This window comes from Gavialis gangeticus, unplaced genomic scaffold, assembly GCF_001723915.1.
Source record: "Gavialis gangeticus isolate Ggan-Ray unplaced genomic scaffold, GavGan_comp1, whole genome shotgun sequence".
Lineage (NCBI taxonomy): Eukaryota > Metazoa > Chordata > Crocodylia > Gavialidae > Gavialis > Gavialis gangeticus.
The window spans coordinates 82,613,051-82,629,822 of record NW_017729024.1 but is presented as its reverse complement, the minus strand read 5'-3'; positions in this window follow the sequence as shown (position 1 = coordinate 82,629,822).

Sequence of the window (16,772 nt, the reverse complement as noted above, 5' to 3'; positions counted from 1 at the left end):
GGCCCAAGGACCGAGCCCTGTGGGACCCCACTTCCCACGTCCTTCCAGGTCGAGAAGGACCCATCCACTACCACCCTCTGGGTGCGACTCTCTAACCAGTTGGCGACCCATTGGACTGTATGGGTGTCTACACCACAGTCCCCCAGCTTCCTAATGAGAATGGGGTGAGAGACAGTGTCAAAAGCCTTCCTGAAGTCTAGGAAAACTATATCCACTTGATTTTTCTCTGAGCACGTATCACTGTCGAGTTGTTCATTTTCAGTTCTTAATATATAAAACAGGCTTGTCTTCTGCTACAAAATAACCTCAAGGCTAACTATTGCAATGTGCTCTATGTAGGGCTGCTCTTGAAAGTGGTCTGAAAGTTGCAGCTGGTGTAGAATGAAGTGGCCTGCCTTTTGATGGGAGTGGGTTACCAGGAACATACAACTCCAGCACTCCAGGGTCTGCACTTGCTCCCAGTAGTTTTCTGGACACAATTTAAGGTATTAGTTTTGATCTATAAGACCATAAATGGCCTGGGCACTACATAACTAACCAGGGTTTGAATTACACATTGGCTCTTGTGGCGGGGTGGGGGGGTCTGCAAGAAAAATAAACTGGTTCACAAGTCCACCTAAGTGAAGGAGCAATCTGATCGGAGACTCATGATTACAATTTTCAAATCTTACAGGGAGGCTCTCGTCTCTTGCTGGGGGGGGGCTCAGTCCCCCCGAGCACCCCCTTAATTCACACCCTGTATCTAAGAGACCACCTGTTTCCTTATGCCCCCCATGCAATCTCTAAGGTCAGCCAAAAACAACCTCCTACAAGTACCAGCAGTATGCCAAATCTTGGCAAAATTCACAGGACGTCACTCTCCACGGCTGTTCCTTAGTTGTGGAAAACCCTTTGCTCTTGAGGCTGCCTGAGCCTGAGCATTGCAAGTCCTTCCTATTTGGACAGGTGTTTAGCAAACAAAGCTAGGATGACAGGTTGTTTAAAGGGGTCTCTTAAGTTGTTTTGATCCTCTTGTTGCTCTCCTTTTTTTTAAAGTCATTCTGTTTCTCTTATTTTAAGCCTCCTTGAACTGTTGTTGGGAAGCTCAGCATATAAATTGAATAATGAATTAAATAAATACAAAATGTTTGGTTGTAGCTTGTTTCGGTTGTTTTTGGATTGATCATCTCTGGATAAACATTTAGGTATTTTTTTTATCTTAATTTTGAAAGGGGATGTGGAAATCTTTGGTGAACTCAAATCTCATTTACAATTAGAGTGAATGGAGGGCACCTATACACATGCATCAAGGCTGCTCCAACATGCTGTAATTACAGTGTGTTGGAGCAGATTTGATTAATCAAGTCTGCTGAAGCTTAGTAATTACTGCACTCCAACAGCCTCCCATGTCATGTATATCAGTGTCCCTGTGCTGAAAAATGGTGGCAGGGGTGCTTTAACTAAAGCTTGTCAAATGAGCTTTAGTTAAAGTGCCCCCACTGCCATTTTTCAGCGTGGGGACACTGATACACATGACACTCCAGGTGTTTCAATTACAGTGGCTCTCTGAGCTCTCTAATTAAAGTGCTCCACCACCCCTGCCTCCCGGGGCATGTGTATAAATGCCCATGAGAGGCTGGCAAACCTCTGAATGCTATGAGCTTTATCCATTCTTAGTTTAAATATATATTTTGATATTGTCTATGTAGCAGACTTAACTTTTGAGCTCTGGATGTGTCCTGGGCTAGAGATTCTGCAATTTCAATTGGTGGAGCCCATCCACCAATCAGAAGCAAACCAGGGTAAGCAAGGCCATGTCCTTTTCCGGAAGGGAGGGGGCAAGGAGCAGTCCAGACGTGGTTTGAGACTGCACCTTGCCAGGTCCAGAGAACCTTGGGAGTAGAGCCCCTGAAGTGTATAAAAGGAGCAGTGTGCCCAGCAGGTGGGGAGACACGATGGGGAAGCTGAAGAAGGAAGATCACAGTGAGAGAAGCTGGGGACAAGCTGCCCCAGTGGACAATAGCCCTGAGCTCCTGAATTTCCCTGGGAGGGTGTGAGACCCTTGGGCTTGTCATGGTGCAGGGACCTGCTGCACACAGCCCTGGGAGGGTATGAGACCCTCAGGCTTATCATAGTGCAGGGACCTACTGCATGGAGCAGCCCTGGGAGGGTGTGAGACCCTTGGGCTCATCATGGTGCATAGTGCGATGCACCGAGTCCAGGCTGTACGAGTGCAGCAAGGCGGTTCAAGGTTGCAGACCCCAGCAGGTGGTTGGCCACCACTGTGCACAGGACCTGGGCAACATCCAGGAGCAGTGAGCAGCAAAAGGCTGCTTGGGTTTGCCACCTGGTGCGAGACCAGAAGGTCAGAGCCCTGCATACGGCCCTGGTGAGCTGAAAGAGCCTTGGTGCTGAGCAGGGCATGGAGAATGAGTAAGGCCACCCCGGTCTGATGCAGACACCTGAGAGCCCAGCAAGCCCACTGGGTGAAGCAGCTAGCCCTCAGTGCTCAGAGCAGGGCATAGAGCCTTCCAAACAAATCTGCAGAGGGCTGTGAGGACTGAAGCAGGTGACATTGCAAGCCTTGAGTGCCCAGGCCAGGGACACCAGGCCACAAGGGGAGTCAGGAGGCAGTGTGGGAGAAGAGACCCTGGTGGGGAGCATCATGCTGGGATAAGCCAGACTGTCAGAAGGGTAGTGAGTTATTGGAGCATTGGGGCCCTGAAAAGGAGGGGAGGTATTAGGAGTGGCCTCACTAGAGCTGGGTGGAAGACCCCTCCCAGTGGGTAGGTCCTGAAACCCTGTTGGGAGTGGGTGAGGGGACCCCTGTCCTCCAGGCTCGGGGAATTAATTCATAATTTGACTTCTATGTGGTTGAGGTTCTAAGTTTATGTTGTGCTTTATATTTTATAAATAATATTGTTCTTATTATTTTAGTGTTGTTAACCATGATGTTGATGGGTTTGAGAGCTTGAAGAAATCTTTGGGTCAGCTGTGTACATATTTTTAAGTACTAGGTTTTATCCACAGGGGTGAATATTATTGGATTCATTGAGTCGGGTAACTCATTTCTTGACTTGGAGATTATGAAAGTTATTTTGTAATATTAGATATTCAATTATTTCTGGCATGTAAATGTTTTAATTACATTTGTAATAATAAAACTGTATACAGTTAAGTGTATGTTTGTGGGGTTGTCTCTATAGGGGAATGGAGGGATTCACATGTAGGGCGGTGATGTCCCTCCCTTAGCACTCTAGCCTGTCACCACTTCCTCTCCATTTGGCTGGGAGGGCATACCCTTGGTGTACCCGAGTTACATCTAGAAAAACTTAACAGGATAGTCCTGTGCTGACATTCGACTTGCCTAATGAAAGTAAAAGTAAAACTTGACAAACACCCTTTTAAACTGTGTATCTTTATCCATGTGCACAGTTCCCATTAGTAAAACAGAAATGTGTGCAAGACTGTGCCCAAATATTTGTGAAGCAGGTCTCCGAACCATCTGATTGTCTGATATAAATTCTATTTGAAATAAATACTTTAAAACAATGCTCTCTGTTTCTACAGCAGCAGCATGCAGGCACCAATAGTTGTGTGATACTTTGTGTCATTTAGACATCTAAGAACCTGATTGTGCCTGGAGGCAAAGTACTCAGACATCTAAATTATATGAATTACAGTCATAATTATTTTTGGGTGCAAACATAGATGGTTAAAAATGGGCAAAAGTCCAAACTTCATTTATTTTGACTGAATTTGCTCACTCAATTTCTCTTTCCATTAACTTTAACTCAGTCCTCTCCTGGTGGGAACAAAGTATCCAACAAATATCTGTAAATACAGTAGGCATAGGGGGCTGAGAAAAACTACAGACCCTGAGTCTTAAAATTCCACTTGATCTGCAGAAATGGAGTTTAGTTTTTTGCTGATGGGAATTCAACAGTATTCACTCAGTGGAGGAGGAAATCAACAGGGGGACAAGTGGAATTTTAAATCTCTGTGAATGTTCCTGGCACTTGACAAAGCTCCAGACCTGTGGTTTGTGCCATGTGGGTGGAACTGAGTATTTGTATGGAGTCCCATTCACTTCATGTGGGGGCGGAGGGGGAAGTGAGTGCAGGACTTTGCTCTTATGCAGGAACTTGTGAGACTGGGACCCAAATAACCAATTTTTGTTCTGTTCTGCTCTTTGACATATAACATCTTCAACAAAATGTAAACTTATCACAGATTTTAAGGCTACAAGGGGCCTGCATAATCAAGGAGTCTGACTTGCATAACTTGCTCTGAATTGGCCACCCTCCTTCACTGCTTAACACTCTTCTGTTCTGTTAAAAGGCATATTCAATCAAATCTGCTTTGATTTAACTGCTGTAGCATTTTCTTCTTATTTTCCATCATTAAACCCTACAGTTAAATCACAAAACTGATGCCTCAGAGGAACAAAGTATTAAGCATATATATGCCAATATGTATATTTTTATCTCTATTTATAGATAGGTAGGCACACCTTTCAATACTTAGTGCATGGACTCTGAGCAAGTCAATATTTTAGTTGTTGGTTTGATTAGTTCTGTATGTATGTTTGTTAAGGGATGGGTTTCATCCACCGGGTAGATGACAGCCTATCATTTGAGGAATGACATTTACCATTACAAATGCTTTTTTCACTTTCACATAACATGAATAGTGAACATTCTCTGTTATTTGCTGTATAAGATGTTTGTTGTTATTTGAGAGGAGAAAGGAGCCTGTAGCTTAGGGATCATTTTTCTCTCCTCTCCTCATGCAGTCCCTCCTAATTTAAAGTAATTTCATTTATGTAATTTCGTTCAATATTCAGCATAAGGTCCCCTACTGTTTGGACACTTTGATGGGAACCCCAAGGATTGAGAAAGAGGTTCATTCTACCAAGTTGGAGATTGAGGGGGGGCTTTAGGGTGACATCAGGGTCAGTACAGTAGGTGTGTGTTAAATCAACATTGTGGAAAATAAACCAGTGCTGGGTAATCTGTTCTGTGTGGAGGAGGCAAATGTATGATTGCTAGTGACTCATGAGTACTAATGTGAATATTTCATCATCCTGAAGGCAGCAACAAATAGTTTAACAAAAGCAATGTTTTTTAATTTAGTCTGTGCACCATGTATACAGCGTTTGGTCAGGTACCACATCAGTCTATATTGCAGTAATGGGAACTGAGCCAATTATTTTGCAAAATTTAGAGGGGAAGGGAATGAAACAAAACTGCATAAGATCACTTCTAAATTTGTGAAACAGCTCAGGCAGACATAGCTAATAAGGAGCAGATAGCCCTTGGTTTCATCAGTACTAAATGTGGTACTTTTTTGTATTTAAAGAGGATGCTAATTTAAAGCACTGAATGAAAAAAAATGAGTTATATAGAAAAGAGTCCACCTCATTCCTTAATTTGGGCCAAAAGGTTCAGCTTATATGCACAACAGGAATAGAAAAGATTGTTGCAGCCATATGGTATGTGGTCCTTCTTTTCTCCATGATTTCACACCTGCTTATGCTATAGTAATTGAACCAAAAATTTGGTAACAAAGAGCAGAATTTTGCTTAAGAATCATTCAATATTTACTTCAGACAAACAAAATTAGGGAACATATATGCTCATATTTGGTTCATATGTATTTGTTTCTCTTTCTCTGATGCACACGCCACTATATGGGAATAGAGCCAGATATTAATGAAAACTTTAGCTTAAAAATACTCAATATAGAATGGTAACTATGAAGCAATTATGTCACCTCTTGGAGTCTGATGGTAATATCTGAGTCATTGAAGTGATATACAGTGAAGTAAAATGTCAAAGCAAGATTTCTATATTTATTAGAAAGCAGAACATATTTATAATCATACTGGAAATATGTCAGGCAGATGTAGGAAACAGATAAGGATGCAGCGTAGTTTCTGAAACCCACACATTCATTTTCTTATAGTCACATTTGCACAAACTTGCCTTGTGAGATCTGACAGTAATACAGTGAAATATGGTGAAGCTCAGGTCAAGACTTGGAGGTAATTATTAATGGGGCACATCTACACATGCAATTACTTGTGACTAAATTTACTGTGTATTAAGCTAATATGCAGTAAGTGAGTTTTGGCAGGTGTCTACATGTGCAGAGACTTGGCACTAAATGTAGTGCCAAGTCCCTCCAGCACTGCCATGTCCATGTGCAATTGCACCCACGTGCAATGTCTCTGCTTTTCTGTCCCAGAGTGGGGGGAGGGAGGATGAGGCTAGGGGGCAGACGTCCAGCACCCCAGCCATAGGCTGTTTTCCTGCAGGCCTGGGGGCTGCAGTGACCCCAGAGGGTGGTGGCCTCATGCTGGGAGGCACTCCCTAAAATTAGGCAGCTTCCCCTCTGGCTGCTCTAGTGCAGCCCCATCATCCCTGTGAGGCATGTCCAAGTTCTCAGGCACTTGGTGTGGGGCAGAGTGGGATCAGGCTGGGCCCAGGTGGGTGGTGGCAGGTCCAGGGTGAGGCCTGGGACAGGGGCTGTGGCATGCAGAAGGCACTAGAGGACCCAGGTGGGCACCTGCTGTGGGGTGGCAGGTGGGACCCAGGGGCCCTGCAGGGCCATGGGCGGGGGCCGGGCAGTGGGGAGCATGAACACAATTGCCATGCCCAGGAGTGTGTCTAGGGTCTAGTGGTCAGTGTCCTTGGCCTCCACTGCCTGGGCCTGGAGGGCGACCTGCTGTCTGAGCAGCTCAATGCACTCCTGCTCCGGGGCCTCCGTCCACGCCAAGTGCTCCCGGTGCACCCAGTCCAGTGCATTTCCTCCTAGGTGGTCTCCCAAGTGATATCCTCCACCCACCAGGCCTGCTCTTGCACCTTCTGCTCCTCTGCCACCACCACCAGGGACTGAAGCAGGATGGTTCTATCCAGGGTGTGCTGCTGGCACAGCCAGTGCATCCAGATGGCTTCAGTGCTACCTGGTGGTGACTTGGAACCCACATCCCCACTGGGGCTGATAGGCTCTCCCTCATGTCCAGATGTTAGCCCTACAGTGGCCTTTTGTGAGAGTTTGCAACATTTCAGAAATGTGATGCTCTGCATCAGAGGCCATGTGCTGCCTGGTTTCAGATTGGGGGTGGGCCATGCATGGGGGTCCAGGGACCATGGTAAGTTGTCTGAGAAGGCCTGGGCCCAGGTGGCCACTGGCCAAGCCCCTATTCCTGCTTGCTCCCCTCCCCCGAGGGTGGAACAGGCCAGGCTGCTAACAGCACCTGCTGTGATGGCTCCTGCTGTTACCCTGCTCCACACCTCTGCCCCTGCAGGCCACTCACTCTGCTGTGGTGTCACCCAGCCCATGGTGCCCAGGCTTGGGGCATGCAGGGCTCCTGGACAACTGGGGCAAGAGGCAGGGTACATTCTCTCTTTCCCTACTGGGGGTATTCCTGGGGAGGACCACCTCTGTTCCCCAGCCCCCCCACACTGCCACTGTACCCTGAGTGTGCCCTTGCTGTATGTTTCCCGGGCAGTGTGTGATGAGCTGTTTGTGCAGGCTCAGGTGCCTAAGCCACTATGCTCTGCTGCTGCTGCTGAACCTCCTGGTGTCCTGGGCACACCTGTGCTTCTGGTTTGGGACCTTGAGCTACAATGACATGGGGGGCAATCCCAGGTTGCACTGCAGCCTCTGGCACCACCTGAAGGGCTACTTGTGGTAGTGCTATGCATCCCTGCCCCCTGCTGCCAAGGACATTGCTGCCAGTATCAATGCCTTCTGTGGGGTGTGAGAGGCCTGTACCCACTCAGCTGTGGGGACATAGGCTGCTGAATAAAGTCCTGAACTGTGTCCCACCTATCTGCATGCTTTGCGGCGGGGGGGGGGAGGGGGAACCTGAGGCCAGGGGAGTGCAGGCAGGGAGCAAGGGCAGGGGTCAGGATTTGGGGCAGGGCAAGGGCAGGGAAAGGGACTTGGTTCAATCTCAAGCTATAGCAAGATGTTTTAACCACTCTACTCCCTGTTCTCAACTGTCTGTAAAGAAAGCACTTTGTAAACCTAAAGTGCTATAGGCATTACACTACATGTGTAAAGAGAGGTAATTTAAAGATGGTGATCAGGTCAGAGGTTATTTAAAAATCCAACAGCATTTTCCTGAAGAAGGCTTGGAAGTTCTGGCCAAATTCCAGATTAAGTAACTACATGTTACGTAATTAAATTATTTCATGCTTTTCCTTTCCTTTCCTTAAACAAGTGTAGCATGTTACTATAAGCTGTTAAACAGTTGTATTTCCTCCCCTATGTACACCCCTCCCCTTTCCTCCCCACCCCCTCCCCCAAAGCAGCATTATTCCATGTAGAGATGAAGAGATCCTTGTATATGATTTGGTTTTAAGACCAGAACCTAGGTTCTAAATCTAGGGAGCTGTTAGAGCTGGGGTTGCAGCAAGTATTCTTAGTCCTTGCAGGCCTCCTCTGAAGAATCGTGTTAGACAGAGGCATCACATCTGAATAACATGTCCAGGGCAGGCCTCATCCTTCTCCATGAGGCAGCACACAGAGCAGCAGCAAGCAGCAGGCATGGGCAATGTGTATCATGACTTGAAAGGCATCCTGGGAATTGTACCTCTAGATGCCACTGGAGTTTGGTGCTTGCTAGGGGGAACTTTCATCCCATTATTTTTTTTGCCACCAAAGCCCATGTTGGGATGGCAAAAAAAAATGATAATTTCAGCAGAACAAAAATGGGGTCAGTTCTCTCCCCAGCAGCAGTGAACTCCACTCTGCAAAACTTCAGTTCTCAAAACACCTTGTGCCTTGTGTCACACATTGCCTGTGCTGTTGCAATGTGCAGCTGGGAAGTGCAAACTGATCAGGGAACAAAAATTAGGTGCCCTCCCTCCACTCCTCCTGCCATTCCACCCCATGCCCCACTCTCTCATGCTATGTTATGTTATGCTACTGGCAACAAAAACGGGGATTTTTTGGGGCTTTCAGATTTCAACCTCTGGGAAAAAGAGACTGGAATCCCTGGTATATGTGGCTGCCCTACACCCATGGTACCTAGAAACCTGGGGTCCCAGCCCTGATACAGTTCACCTGGTGAGTCTGTCCCAGAGCTACAAACCCTGAGGTCCTGCCTATGCACACTGCCCAAGTCTGGGGACACTGCATTTTCCAGGTGCCTAGGTCTATGTCAGACCCACCAAATGGAAAAGGCCAGGATTGAGGACTCTGCTTTTAAGTTAATGGGTTTGGAGTACACCTGCCATGTGTCCCAGGGATGGTGACCCAGGACTTTCAGTGTCTACAGAAGACCTATATGGAGTGTGGCTCCAGCTGGCCAGGTTCTAGTTTTGAGTGGCCATGAGCTGCCCTTGTGTGCACTGCTTTGGGTTTTTTTGGCACAGGTTTTTTTGACCCTTGGATATCCAGGGGGCAGCCTCTACCCCTGCCCCCCTGTGCTGCTCCTTTGCAGTGCAGAGAACAGCTGAATATGCAGTAAGTGGCACCACTGATGTGTCTGCAGCACCACATACCGCCTAGCTGCACTTGTCTAGACACAGCCTCTGAGTTCATTTGCTTACAGATATATTCCCGGTAGTGGCCTCAGTTTAATGCATCCATTCCAGCATGCAGTATATAACACGTGCCCTAGCCACATTCTGAAGGGGCAAGCCTACACCAGAGACAAGAAGAAAATACTTTTAACAAGGACCAACATACATGTCACCATTCAGGAGTATTTTCTTTTTGTCTTTGCTGTTAGAATTCTGCTGTATAGAGAAAACCGTATCTATCAAATGGTAGAATACATTGTAGTGAGATGTTGTCATTTTTACTTTTGAAAAACAAAATGCAACTGTGCCTTTTGATTTTTCCCTGTCCTTTGAATAGGCTCCAGGAAGTTTGAATGGCACATTAGTTACAGCCTGTGTGTATATATTATACAAATTAAATAATGCCAAGACTTTTTTTTGGAACATTTGGAGAAGAAATTTCCTAGCTTGATAATCAGTGTTGGGTTTAACTCCCAGGCACAGGAGTTAAAGGTAAGACTAGAATAAACAGAAAGATGAGAACCTATCCTTGAGAGTAATGAAGTGGTGCTATACTTCAAGTAGTTGTCACAACAAAGTTTTGTTGATAAACAGCAGCCCTCTACAACTGCTAAATTATCCTAAGGCACTTGCCTGGATTTGGAATTGCCTCATTACTCAGATAAGGTTTCTAATGGTGTTCTGTATAAAATAATTCAAAGCACGTAATAAGAGCTGCCCAGGAGGATTCTTATTCATTTTTCAACAGTTCTTCACCATGGTGAACTGATTGGTGTCCCCATGCAAACCTTTTTTATTCAATATCATATGCCTACACCTTCTACCCTCTGATTGCTCCCAGATTATACACACAAGAATGCATGTACACATCAATATTGTGTATAGCAACAGGGGAAGGAGGGAATAATGTACTAGCCTGTGGGCTGCAAATGGCACAAATGTGTTATAAATATATCTTGTGTGTAAAGAAAACCAGCAAGCAGCAAAAATCTATCCTTGGGCTACCATTGTGATTCACCTGCAGAGGAGAACTTTTGTGCATGCATGCGTGAATACATCTGTGTATATATACGTGATATTAATATATTATATACATATATGCTATGTAAGGTATGGATGGTGTGAAACCTTGTTGGAAATGGTTGTGGTTTCAGCTGCCCAACATTCAGAAAAAAAACTTCTAAATTGTGGATCCCACAATTGCATCCACAAATCCACGTGTGGCTTGGCAGGAAGTATGATAGTTGGGATTCCACATTAGATTGTATCGCCCCTTTAATGTCTGACAGGGACATTATAGCTGAAAAAATAAGAACAACTGCCCAAAAAGGACACAGGGGTTGCATCCAGATGAGCACAGACATTTGGTTCCCTAGGGACAAGTAGCAGCAGCGCACCTTGCATCACAGTCACTTGTCTCTGGGGAATGCCCCTGCTGCGCATGCTTTGGTGGGTGGCAAGTTACCCCAGGGGCAGTATGGGAGGCTGGAGCCAGCACTGTGCTGGCCCCAGAAGCCTTTCTTGGGATCCTGGGGACCTCCCAGAGCTGCAGCAGCAGCAATTCTGCTGGGCAGAGCCTGGCTGGCACCCACAGCGCGGTTCCGGGTGGCCCGGCTCCACTTTTCAGCAGCACACTCTGTCCATGCATGCGCTGTTTCAGGTTTTTTACTGTGGGTTTTTTTGGCCCCCTGGATATCCAGGGGGTCAAAAAAACCCACTGGAAAAAAATGGAGCAGTGCATGCACAGGCAGTGCACCTTGGTGGTGCAGAGAATATCTGACTGTGCGGTATGTGGCACTGCAGATGTGTTTGTGGTGCTATATACTGCATGGCTGTGTGAGTCTGGATGCACCCAGTGGGTGCATCTACCCATACAAATAATGTGGGATCAGTTTACTCTAGAGTAAATTGACCCAGGCATGTGTCTACATGTTCAGGAACTTAGCAGATTTGTTGCTCATTACAGCTATATGCTCCCACCCCCACCGGCCCTGCACTGGCTCCCTGCAGTAGCCAGGTGGAGCTTTAGGCTCCCCCTAGGTGCTAGTTCAGGGGCTGGCAGGGAGCACGGGGCCAGGACAACTGTCTCCTGGTGGGGGATGGGACATTGCTCCCTGCCCCTGAAAGCCACCTGCTGTTGGGCCAGAGAGTGAACAATGTCCCCCTGCCCTGGCAGCAGGGAGCTCTCAGTGCCTTCTCTATGATCATGACTGTGATCATGGGTCCCAAGTTCGGAAATCCTTATCTCCCAGCTTGAGCTCCTTGGTAATGCGGCCCAGCCTGGGAGATTCTTCTCTCCCAATGCTGGCTCCATGATCATGGGGCTGGTGCTGGGAGATCCTTATCTCACAGTGCCAGCTCCACAGTCATGCTCCTGAGTTCCTAGACATGTAGACACATGCCTGGGTCATTTTACTCTAGAGTAAACTAACCCCACATTATTTGTATGGGTAAATTCAGCCCCTGGGTGCATCCAAATGTGCACAGCCATGGAGTATTTAGCACCACAAACATGTCTGCAGCGCCACATACCACACAGTCAGGTGTTCTCTGCACTGCAAGGGTGTGCTGCCCATGTATGCACTGCAATTGCCTGTCCCCTGCTGCCTAGCTGACCAGGAGCAAATGTGTTCCTGGTCAGGCATCTACACATACACTACTGTGCAGTAAGTAATCGAGAGTAAATTTGCTATTTGTATGCACAGATAGAAAATTTACTCATGATTAGAGCAAATTACTGCACAGTAAGCATCTGCACATGTAGATGGTGATGCTTACTGTGCAGTAATTAGCTCTAATCTCAAGTAATGTGGCTCTTGTAGACACACCCAGGCTGTAGCAGGAGATGCTATGAGGGTCTTAAGGGTTTATCCCTGGGATACAGAGCAAATGCTGGAGCTTGGGAATTGTTGGCTAGAGCTATATCTGCATATATGAGAAGGGGAGAGAAAGAGGGGAAAAAGCCAGAAACCCCACAGAAGCACACAGACAGGGCAGCAATGCAGCTCCAGAAATACCCAAAGTATTTGTAGTGTTACCATAAAGGAGAGCTTTTGGAGAGAGTGGACCTGTTCTTTGAGTCTTACTGCCTTCAGGGAAATAGTATTTATCCTTTTAAATAATCTCAGATGCATCAGAGGTACTTTCCTCTATCAGCAATTTATCTTCTGTTTGGAAGCAACTGACAAGAATCTTTTTCTCTTCAGCCAAAACTGCATAACCCCCCTCAACCCTCCCCACAAACCCTGATATTTTTCAACTCCTTCCCCTCCTTCCAGAAAAAAAGGTTTCATTATGTTTTATCTGAGTTCTTTTAAAGGTTTGGACTGGCTTCTTGCTTTATAAGTGTCTTGTATTCATGTTACCACAGACAGCTCAGGAATTGTACTGTCCTCACAGCTGGAAATAAAATATTCCAATATGCCGCTTGTTTTTACAGACACCAGAGCAATGTTATAATAAGGAGGAAAAATTTCAATAATCATGATTCTCATCTCAGGCTGTAAAATGGCACTGGATTGTTGAGGCACTGTTCTGAGCTCTGAGAAACCAGTAATGCTTTGCCGTTATAGTATCTTCCATTTGAGGATCTCTCATCATGTTATAAACCTTATGCACTGATCCTTACTCTGCCCTTGGGAGGATTTTTTTTTCTATCTATATTTTACAGAAAAGAAAACAATCAGGGATTAAGACCAATTTTTCAGTCATCCACTATTTTTTGTTGGCTCTCCTGTTTTTCAGGTACTTAAATTAAATTGAGGCAACAAGAACATGGTTTTCAGAGGAGCTAGGCAGTGGGCATCCACAATTCCAATCAAAGTAACTGGAATACCTGGATGATGGCCAGCAGCTTAGGATGCGTCAGGGCCCAGATGTCTTACACTGGAGAATCCAGAACTATATCATTGAAAGTACAGGCAGTCCTTGGACTTATAACACAACTGATTCTTTAAAACTGCATCTTAAGTAGAAACGTCATAACTTAGAACTGATTTTCCCATAGGAACAATGTTATAAATGCGGGATTGGTTTCTGAACCAAGGCCCGATACTCTATTTTCACCAAAAATAACCCAGAATTTTGTACTCATTCAATTACAGATGAGGAATATAGCTACATGAATGTATTTATATTGTAAATAGCAATCATATTGATTTGGAAGGACTTCTTTGAGGAGACTTTGCTGGACTTTTTGAAGGGTTCTTGTCTGGAGTCTTCTCAGGAGTCTTGGCTGCAGGTTTTCCTGGAGTCTTGTCTGCTTTCTTAAAGAAAGTGTCCAAAGAAGTTTGGACAGATGTTCTCCAGGGTGGATGATGCAGTGAATTTGTTCGCTGGTGTGGCGTGGTGTTGGATCAAGTATCATAAAGTCAAAACTGATGTCAGAAAGTCGAAACAGCTTGTCAATTTATAAACGTAGCAAGTGCCATTCATTGTAACTCAAAACATCTTAAGTTGAGGATTTCCTGTAACTGAACACTTGAAAATACATCTCTGTGGGTGTGTCTACACGAGACACTGCACATTTAGCAATCTAATATTACTGCACAGTAGCATATTAGCACAGTTTTTGCCTGGTATGCTACTGCACAGTGTTATTAGGCTACTGCGTAGTTAACATCCAAATGACCTCAGGTGCCAGCACTGCTGTGCAGCAGCTTGAGTTACTGCACATTGATTTAATACTTGTGAGTTACTGCACATTGATTTAGTACTTGATCTAGTACTTAGTATCCAAGTACTAAACTTAATGCATCGTAACTACCGCACATTAACAAACACGTAGACACACCCTGTGTGGTTTGCTCACGCCTGAGGAAGACAGTGACTGAGCTAGATATAGGGGTCCTGATTTCCAGTAGAGTCATCACAAAACTATTGCTCCTCTGAGGTTGTTTGGCTGAGGGAAAATATTTCAACCTCTTTAAAATTATTCTACACACAAATCATTTGTTACTACTTATTTTTGCTTATGCACAACCATACCACAATTACATTGTGTGCCGTCATACTGAATTTATAAGAAGGTGAATATTAAGATAGAGGCACCTCCAGAATTAATTAATTGCCCCTTCAGAAAGATTCTGGCTTCCCTTCTCCAATAGCCTTGGTACGCTGAAGTGATTACCTGGAAGAGAGGTATTTCATGTTTAATGGCAAGGTTGTAGGCAAAATATTGTGATGGTGAAACCCACATATCAATCAGACTTAGCAGTATGCGTTTTAGCTGGATGAGACCAGCACAGTAGTTCAGACTCTGTGGCATACTCCAGAATGCTGGCCAAATAAATATTTTGGAAAACATGTATACTGTAAAAACATATGTACTGTAAAAACATGTAAAGCATGTGGGTGTCTGTAGTCTACAAAAGGTTAATGCTCTTGGATTCCTTATGGTACTGTCTAAATGTTGTTGAGCCAAAGTTTTGCTCTAAAGGCAATCCTAAGAGGTTTTAAAAGAAAATACTCCTACGGTCTGAAGTGAACCCACCCCTTAACACTGATATGCCTTTAGGCAGTGAGCATGATTAAGAGACTGCTACTGCTCCAAAAGTGAACTTAACAAGAACACTGGTAATCTCCAGCAGGCATGTGTTAGTATCCTGAGCCAAAGATGATGTCAGGGTCATCATCTGAAATCCTCACCACAGCTTTAATGAATACTGTGATAACAACAGCCCATGGTTACAGTTTTACATGAAGTAAGTAGATTGTAGATCAAGTGAATTAATATATCTTCAGGCAGTGTCACATCCAGGTAGTCTGAAGATGAAGCAAAATGTTTGCATGTGCCACCTGAAAGGGAACTTTTCATTCACTATCTGTTATAAACAGCTATCCCTGAAACTGCTTATTGCAGCCCTTGAAGACATGGTGGAGTGTTTGGACCCTAGGGTTTGCTGGTATTAGGGTCATATGCAGATAAATGTGAGTCAGCATGTTCTGGAATGCACTGAGTTCTCAAGAAGAAACAAACTGTGATAAATTTAACTTCCTAACTTGAAACTAATTAGGACCCCCCATTGTTTTTTTGAAATATTCAGCAGTCCATGAGATAATATTGACTCACCATGAGATTTCTTCTTTTATGTGTGTGTGTGTCTGTGCACTAGAATGCCAGACAAAAAAAAAGACAAACTAAGAAAACTAGGTGCTTTCTTCCTTATCGCTGGTGTCCTGGATGAATTTATGCATGTCTAGAAGATCTATAAAGTGGGGAAAAAACCATGATAAATAAGTATAACATTAAAATATTACAATAGAATCCAGGTAAATTAGAACACTGAAATATTGTGGAATGGATGCTATATTGCATCAGTAACTAAATATAAATTAATAATTTTATGTTATAAGCTCTTACAGTAGGTAAAGATGTTCTTTAAAATAATATTAAATAATACTCAATAATACTACTAAAGATGGACAAACTACGTATTTGAAATCATGTTATTGGGAATTTACCCTATCTGGCTACCGGATGATTTGAACGATCGTGGGGGCATCTGTAAATGATTTTGTTGTCTGCAATGATTCACAGAACAGTTTCAGGAAATCTAGGGATTGTTCACTCACACTATTCAGAATTTAGCATGTTTGATACTGTGCTAGCTTGATTAGATTGCTTGAATACAGGCAGTCCTTGGACTTATGACACAATTGGTTCCTGAAAACCATGTCTTAAGTTGAAACGTAACTTGGGACCAATTTTCTCATAAGAAACAATGTTATAAATGGGGGATTGGTTCCTGAACCCAGGCCCGATACCCTATTTTCACCAAAAATAACTTAGAATTTTATACTCATTCAATTATAGATAAGTAATATAGCTACATTACTGTATTTATACTGTAAATAGCAATCATATTGATTTGGAAGGACTTCTTTGAGGAGATTTTGCTGGACTTTTTGAAGGGCTCTTGGTTGGACTTTTTGAAGGGTTCTTGGCTGGAGTCTTCTCAGGAGTCTTGGCTGCAGATTTTTCTGGAGTCTTGTGTGCTTTCTTAAAGAAAGTGTCCAAAGAAGTTTGGACAGATATTCTCCAGGAAGATGAGTGATGCAGCAAACTTGTTCACTGGCATGGTGTTGCATTGGATCAAGCATTGTAAAGTCAAAACTGATGTCATAAAGTGGAAACAGGGTGTCAATTTATAAACATTGTAAATGTGAAACGTTGTAACTCGAAACATTGTAAGTCAAGGACTGCCTGTATATATATTTTTAAATAGAAGAATGATGAATGTCCCCGATGGGCCT